The sequence below is a fragment of the Castanea sativa genome, chromosome 5, assembly GCF_040712315.1.
Source record: "Castanea sativa cultivar Marrone di Chiusa Pesio chromosome 5, ASM4071231v1".
Taxonomy (NCBI): domain Eukaryota; kingdom Viridiplantae; phylum Streptophyta; class Magnoliopsida; order Fagales; family Fagaceae; genus Castanea; species Castanea sativa.
In genome coordinates this window covers 28,091,513-28,099,207 of record NC_134017.1, presented here as the reverse complement: position 1 = coordinate 28,099,207, position 7,695 = coordinate 28,091,513, and the positions used below count along the sequence as shown (strand labels likewise).

At 31.8% G+C, this 7,695-nt stretch overlaps 1 long non-coding RNA gene across 4 annotated transcripts; it reads right to left on the bottom strand.

Annotated features, from left to right (window-relative positions):
* Window positions 1-4,481: 4,481 nt before the first annotated feature.
* On the bottom strand, window positions 4,482-7,456 carry LOC142634188 (uncharacterized). Of its 4 annotated transcripts, none has more exons than XR_012844070.1 (4): window positions 7,268-7,456; window positions 6,184-6,274; window positions 5,309-5,394; window positions 4,482-5,116 (listed from the first exon to the last, which is right to left on the bottom strand). It is a non-coding gene; the product is annotated as an uncharacterized LOC142634188 (long non-coding RNA). The 4 variants fall into 4 exon arrangements; XR_012844072.1 differs by having other exon boundaries at window positions 5,317-5,394; XR_012844071.1 differs by having other exon boundaries at window positions 6,189-6,274.
* Window positions 7,457-7,695: the final 239 nt, after the last annotated feature.

The window sequence follows — 7,695 nt, the reverse complement described above, 5'->3', positions numbered from 1 at the left end:
TGTAACCGGGAATACTATTCTTTCTAATGATAATCTTTGTGGCATTAGGATTTCCTTACAAATTAAGGGTTCTACAAAATAACCTCCTCGCCCTGGTCTCACTGCATGTTAACTACTTTGTTGCAATAAATCTATTTTTTCACAACTCTTTTCACAATACGTGATATCTTGTGATTGGTACAATATAAAAGTGGTATGTATATTTCTTGGATTTGCTTAGGTTAGTGGAAGTAAGTAGCTTTATTGGAGTTAATTCTATAGTTGAATTATCTTTTCTTTTCTTGCAATCTGGTTCTGCTGTGAATCGAAAGTTATTGATTTTGGACAACTTCATAGGCAAAATAAAGGAATTGCTAAATCTGGTTTTCGGAACTTGTGGCGATAATGTGGGTATTGAATTAGAGTTGAAATTTTTTTTAAGAGTAATTCTACTGTACCCTTTAAAAAAAAGGAGGGGGTATGGTACCCTCTAGTAGGTAGCCTGCTATACCAAGTTACCTTTTTCTCACATTTGATGGTTCCATTTTTACGTTGTGCAGTTCCAATGTCACTTGTGACAGTTCTTTATCACATTTAGTGGTTCTTTTTTTTTTTTTTTCTCACATTTGACGGTTCTATCCTCACATTGTACAGTTTCAACATCACAAGTGACAGTTCTTTTGTCACGTTTGGTGGTTCTTTTACTTTTTTTCACACATTTGACTATTCCATTTTCACATTGTGTAGTTCCAACATCATATGTGACAGTTCTTTTGTCACATTCGGTGATTCTCTTTTTTTTTTCCTCACATTTGACTGTTCTATCCTCACATTGTGCAGTACCAACATCACATGTGACAGTTCTTTTGTCACATTTGGTGATTCCCTTACTTTTTTCTTTCATATTTGATGGTTCTATTCTCACATTGTGCAGTTCCAACATCATATGTGATAGTTCTTTTATTATATTTGATAGTATTCTTACTTTTTTCTCACATTTGACTGTTCTATTTTATGCAACTCCAACGTCACATGTGACAGTTCTTTTGTCACATTCGGTGATTCCTTTATTTTTTTTTTCTCACATTTGACAGTTCCATTCTCACATTGTACAGTTCCAATATCACATCTGACAGTTCTCTTGTCATATTCAGTGGTTTTTTTTCTCACAATTTGACTATTCTATCCTCGCATTGTGCAGTACCAACATCACATGTGACAATTCTTTTGTTATATTTGGTGGTTCTCTTACTTTTTTCTCATATTTGACATCATATGTAACAATTCTTTTGTCATATTTGGTGGTTCTCTTACTTTGTTCTCACATTTGATTGTTTCGTTCTCACATTTGACTGTTCCGTTCTCACATTGTGCAGTTCCAACATCACATGTGACAGTTCTTTTGCCACATTCGGTGATTCCTTTTTTTTTTTTCTCACATTTGACAGTTCCATCCTCACATTGTGCAGTTTCAATATCACATGTGACGGTTCTCTTGTCATATTCAGTGGCTCCTCTATTTTTTTTTTCTCACATTTGACTGTTCTATCCTCACATTGTGCAGTACCAACATCACAGGTGACAGTTCTTTTGTCACATTTGGTAGTTCTCTTACTTTTTACTCATATTTGATGGTTCCATTCTCACATTGTGCAGTTCCAACATTATATGTGACAATTCTTTTGTCATATTTGGTGGTTCTCTTACTTTGTTCTCACATTTGACTATTCCATTATCACATTGTGCAGTTCCAACATCACATATGACAGTTCTTTTGTCACATTCGGTGATTTTTTTTTTCCTCACATTTGATAGTTCCATCCTCACATTGTGCAGTTCTAATATTACATGTAACAGTTCTCTTGTCATATTCAATGGTTTTTTTTTTCTTTTCACATTTGACTGTTCTATCTTCATATTGTGCAGTACCAATATCACTTTTGACCGTACTTTTGTCACATTCGGTGGTACCCTAATTTTTTTTTCTCATATTTGACAGTTCCATCGTCATATTGGGCAGTACCTATATCATATATGACCATACTTTTGTCACATTCAATGATTCTATTTTTTTTTTAACTCACATTTGACAATTCTATTGTCATATTAAGTTGTACCAACATTACATATGGCCGTAGCCAATCCAACTCAACTCCACTGAATTACCTAATAATCAACGAATCTATATATATAATAAAAATACTCCTAAAGTCTTTAAAATTCGAAAATACCCTTAAATATACTAAAATTACCAAAACGCATCCTAACACTTAAAAATTACCAAAATTACCTCGAAACTCTGAAAAATTATTGGGATATCCTTAAAACCTAAAAAATGACCAAAATGGCCCTAAAACCTAAAAAAAATGACTGAAATACCCTCTAAACCTAAAAAATAATTGAAATACCCTTAGATACTAAAAAAAATTGACCTAAATGACCATGAAACTTAAAAAATGATTGAAATGACCTAGTAACTTAAAAAGTGACAATAATGCCCTTAGAATCTAAAAAATGACCATAATGCACCTTAAACCTAGAAAATGACTGAAATACTCATAGAAGCTTTAAAACTATCGAAATGACCCTGAAACCTTAAAAAATTTTGAATTACACTTGAAACCTATAAAATGACCAAAATACCTCATAAAACTTGAAAATGACTCAAATACCTTTAAAACCCTCAACAATGACCAAAATACCCTTAGAACCTAAAAAATGATCAAAATACCCTTAGAACCTAAACAATGACCGAATGAGCCTAAAACCTAAAAAAAGACCAAAATTACCCTAAAACATAAAAAATGCTCGAAATAACCAAAAAACCTATAAAAAAAATGACCAAAAATACTCCATAGCACTTGAAAATGACCAAAATAAAAGCCCTTTAAAATTACTAGAAGACAATTACAACCTAAAAAATAACTGAAACCTAAAAAATGACTATGTAACCTAAAATATTACTTAAATACGCTTAGAGCCTAAAAAATGATTGTAATGCCCCTGAAACCTAGAAACTTACGGAAATAATTTTACATGTGATCGTACTTTTGTTACATTCGGTGGTACCCTCATTTTTCATAATTGTTTTCTCACATTTGACAGTTTCATCGTCACAATGAGTAGTACCAACATCGCATTTAACCATACTTTTGTCACATTCCATGAGAGCATTATTTTTTTTACATTTGACAATTCCATCATTACATTGGACACTTTCAATATCACATTTGACTGTACTTTTGTCGTATTCGAAATTTTTTCTCACATTTGACAGTTCTATCGTTACACTAGGCAATACCAACATCACATCTGAATGTACTTTTGTCACATTCAGTGGTGCCCTAATTTTTTTTTCTCATATTTGATAGTTTCATCGTCACATTGGGCAGTATCAACATCACATTGAGCAGTACCAACATCACATCTGATTATACTTTTGTCATATTTGATGGTACCATTATTTTTTCTCACTTATGATGGTTCTAATGTTACATTGGGTAGTACCAGATCACATATGATCATACTTTTGTTATATTCAATAGTTTTATTATTTTTTAATCACATTAGGCAGTACCAACATCACATATGACTGTACTTTTATTGATTTATAATAATCTTGGTAATAACTAAAATGTTAACAATGAATTTTTCCAGAATAGTTACAAACTTGAAAATTAACAAAAATACCCTGGAAATTAAGGATTTCAAAAAATGGCCCCAAAAATATATAAAATTACTAAAATACCCCAATGCCTCAATATTACCAAAATACCTTCATTAACCTATAAAATGACTAAAATACTTTTTTAAACTTTCAAAATTAATAATAATAAAAACATTGAAAATGAACAAAGTAGCACTAAAAATACCTAGAATGATTAAATTACTAAATATTTTGAAAATTACCATAATAGCATCAAAACCACTCAAATTGGCCATGTTAGAGTGATATCTTGGATTTTTTTTAGTGATTGTAAAGATATTTCGGTCATATTAGAGGTTTTCAAGACAACTTGATGATTTTTGACATCTCATTGGTATTTTAATCAAACACATCTCAAATTTTTTGGTGCCTTTATGGTGTTAAATTTTCTCAAAGAAAAAAAAAAAGACCCAAAGCAAACGTTATTTGTTAGGAAACATTTGCTCCTCTAAATGATTCCAAACAAGCTATATATTTAGACCATACAATGTTGTAACTGTGAACTCTAAAGAAGAAAAAAAATTGAAACTTAAAACAATTTAGGCCTTAGCGTGTTTTCTTGAAAAACTTGAAATTGAAACCTAAAATAAATTTAGGCCTTAAAGAGTGTGTTCTTGAAGAACTTGATATCCAAAATATGAAGGGAAAGAGAGTGTAAAATTGAGAAGCAAATAAATTATGCATTTCAATGAAAATAGCTAATGATATTCTTGACAGGAAATAACAAAATGAAGCAACCAAGCAAAAGCAAAAACACACCAAACCAGCTACAAGCTATGACTACATTTCAAAATAATTTTAGATTTCAAAGTCTGCTAAAATGCAATGTTATCAATAGTTAAAAATTACATTCAATATTTCTACAACAATTTTCTCGTCAACTACTTGGTAATTTTACAAGTAAGGACCATAGTTGTAGCCAATTAGCTCAAATAGTTGCTCAGAAGCTATAGAAACTTTTAATGCATTGAGATTTGGTTTGAAGGGAGCTCCCCATTACCAAATTTAGCTCCAGTAAATTGATACAGCAAAGGAAAAAAGATTAAAAAATTTCCATATAATGTGAATACAGACAGAGTCAACTAATGATGCAAACCTAAAAGAAAAAACAATTGGTTGGATCTGTTGCTCATACAAAAGCTTGATGATTGTTTCGGCATGGAAAATTGTTTTGGACCTATAATTAGGCTAGTTACTAATGAATAACCGGCATTAGTAATTTAGTATTCTCTTGAGAACTTTGCAAACACTATGTCAAAAGAGAAACAGAGCAAGTGACTTTAGGATATAAATTAAAATAATCATAATGGGACTAAATCCTTTCCACCATAACTCCATTTGTGGGTTGAGGAAGGGTGCTTGCCAATGGTAATATAGCGGATGCTGATATGACAAGGAATGAACCAGGTTTGATGGCTGGGAACTTGAACTCTGCACATTAAATAAAAAAGAAAATTAACGTAGCCACTACATGAACAGCTAACTATATAGGCAAGACGAAGGGTATTTAGGGAATGTTGACATGGATCTTTCCTACTCCCTTTTTTTTTTTTTACGAGGCTCAGCTACATAACTTGTTTATACTGAATGTTGACATGGTTGGTGTGCATTAGGAGAATTCACCTCATTACCTCTTCCTCATATACTTCCATCTCCTCTCTACTACGTTTTCATTGAGTGGACATATCTCTTCCATCTCATTTTTGTCTCTGTTTATTTTTTAAAATACAAACTATAAGAATCTATAGCTAATAATAATAAATAAAAAAAATTCATGCATGTAATGTCACTATAGCAATCTCAGAAACTAATGTCACTTCAACCCAATAATAACAGGGACAACTAAGAATCCTAATTAGCAAATATTAATCTGTACATAAAAATATCTGGCTTAATCAACTAAAACAAGATAATATTTGTAAATGCATGGCAATGTGCTTTGTATATCTACAATGTCTTGCCAATAGAGTAGTCACAGTACCATCTCAATGTTTCATAAATTTTAAATGCCAAGGAGTGGCTATTACATTTTACTTACCAAAAGAGAAAGATTTCTAAATCCAATGTATATTACACAAAGAGGTCTCATTAAAGATATGCCCAAAATGGTTCCAGAAATTATCTCTTGGAAAAATGAGAAAAAAAAAATTTCTACAACTTTAAATTACAGAATTTCCACTACTAGAAAATCCAAGAAATAATTTCCACTCAAGCCACTCTACAATAAAGATTGCATTTTATTTTCCTCGGAATTTCTTAGTACCTTTAGAAGAGTGACAACAATCCAATCCACTAATAATAGGGACAACTACCCGTTGATTGACTAAGGGATAAAATTGATACTTCAAAATTGAAAGTGCAAAGTACAGTAAACCATTTCTAACTCATTCTAGTAACTTAATCACCATTTCCAGCAATACAATTGTACAACTGATACAACCTAACCAAAATAGTCAAACACAAACACAAAGAATATATGTACATGTATATGTGTATACCTTGCCTGTATGACCCTGCAGTGTTCTACAACAAACCAAAGGAGTTTGCAGCTAACCAGGGTCCAAGCCTACGACCTAGCATACCCGGAGCCTGTAAAATTTGATACAAAAAAAAAAAAAAAAAAAAAAAAATCTAAGAAACTACCAACACACACACAAAAAAGCAAAAGCATTGAAAAATGAAAAAAAGAAGAGAAATTTAGTACCACTTTCAACCTTAGCAAGCTTAATGGGATAACTATCTATATTTTGTAGTGGCAAGATCTCCTTATTATTTTAGTATTTGCGTGTTTTGGCTTTGAGTTAATTGTCACAAGCTTATTCTGAATACCCCTCATTGTGAGTTTGTGACCAGGCTAGTAACAAAATTACTTGATGTCTGCCTTCAGTCAAGATTAAGATTCAATCACAATGGTGTACCACCTTTACATTATCATCATAAAGATTAAAAACAACCAAGAATGTGATAAATTATGACTATATAGAAATTAGATGGATACAAATTATAGTCAGAGAAAGGGGTGGCAATCTGGACTACATCATTTACTTTGCATAAATTCAGTTTGCAAAATTTTCAATGCAGTTTGAATGGAATGGTTATATTGATGCTTTGAATATGTAGCCTGGGCATTAAATTAACTATTGATAACAAAATTAAAGATTTCGATAATTCTTGGTCTAATAAAAGAAAAAAAAAGAAGATGATAAAGTCTGTATTTTTTTTTTTGAAAGGAAGTCTGTATTTTTAATATTTTTATAGCTACAACTTTTAAAATTTGTATCACAGACTCATACGAGTTTCTCCTAGAAATTCCAGCTCATAGAAGCATTTCATCAAACACCTTGCATTTCAACAATTTCTTAACAAAACTAAACCAACCCAGTTCCCATCCTTACCAGTAGATACAAGCCCACAAAAAATAAGAAGCAAATTAAACAAAACCCACAAACAAATCAAACGGAACCCACAGAGGCATAGATAAACCTAGACAATCCTATCAATATTTTGTGATTCAGATTTACAATTGATGGAAGAGACAAATAGAGAAGTTTAAGAGGACAAGATGAATTGAGAGAGACAAACACTGGGAACGATGGTGGCTTCAGTTTCAGAACGTAGAAGAGAGCATTTCCTTGAAGAAGAACGTGAGATGCCTCATATCCTGGATGGATTTGGATCAAATCCAAATCCATCTCTTTTTAAGATATCCAAACTAAGGATTTGGATTTGGCCCCTCAAATCCAAATCCAAAGATCCAAACAGGATGCCAACAAATAGGCCAAAATGGTCCATTAGCATTAATTTTTAAACATTATAATTAGTAGGTACTGTTTCTAAACTATATTTTTTACTAACATCTTGAGCTTAAGAGAGTCGATTTTAAGCTATAAATCGAGTCTCAAAGACTCGATTTTCATGGTCAGATCAAGTCTGATGTGGCATTTTTTCCACGTGGACTCTACCTGAAAATCGAGTATCTGACACTCGATTTACAACTTTCACTTGTTTTT